This window comes from Odontomachus brunneus, unplaced genomic scaffold, assembly GCF_010583005.1.
Source record: "Odontomachus brunneus isolate Ranch 3 - 2012 unplaced genomic scaffold, Obru_v1 Obru_scaffold_011, whole genome shotgun sequence".
Lineage (NCBI taxonomy): Eukaryota > Metazoa > Arthropoda > Insecta > Hymenoptera > Formicidae > Odontomachus > Odontomachus brunneus.
The window spans coordinates 12,607-13,310 of record NW_022639461.1 but is presented as its reverse complement, the minus strand read 5'-3'; positions in this window follow the sequence as shown (position 1 = coordinate 13,310).

Genomic DNA, 704 nt, shown 5'->3' with positions numbered 1-704 from the left:
GTTTTTCTTCGCGGTGCTCGACACCCATTGGTCGAGCGGCCTTGCGATCTGATTGGTCGCCCCTAGAGACACTAGCGCCTGCACTTAGTACAAATTCAAAATCGATAAAATCTATCATTTCTTGTCGTTTTTTACCAGTTTTTATTTTGTTCTCTTTATATTAAGTTAGCAGGACCACAATATTTTTTTAAATAGTACAAAATTATTTTTTATGGTACAAAATAGTACAATGAGTAATAAAAAACGCAACAAATATAATTTGATTCTATCGATTCAATTCTTAATAATCGAAAGAGAGAAATTGTATTTTTGAAGTTGGTTAAATGTGAGGTTGTTTTAAGGGATAAACAGAAATATTTGCATACTTTTCTCGATGGTACAAATTAGTACAAATTCAGAAATGATAAAATCTATTGCAATTCGCCGTTTTTCAATGATATTTACTCTGTTAGCTTAAAATTAAGTCCGCAGAACCACAATTTTTTGAAAAATTGTGATCCTGCTATCTTTATAGTAGGTTTAGATAAGGGAGAGGTTGTTTAAAGGGGAAAATATAAAATTTTCGATTTATCTCGAATGGTACAAATTAGTACAAATTTAGTACTAATTGTGTGTACCATGGTTTATTTTTTTTTTTATTTTTTCTTGGTCCTGTTAACTTGATATCAAGTTAGCAGCGCCACCATTTTTTTTTAAATGGCATG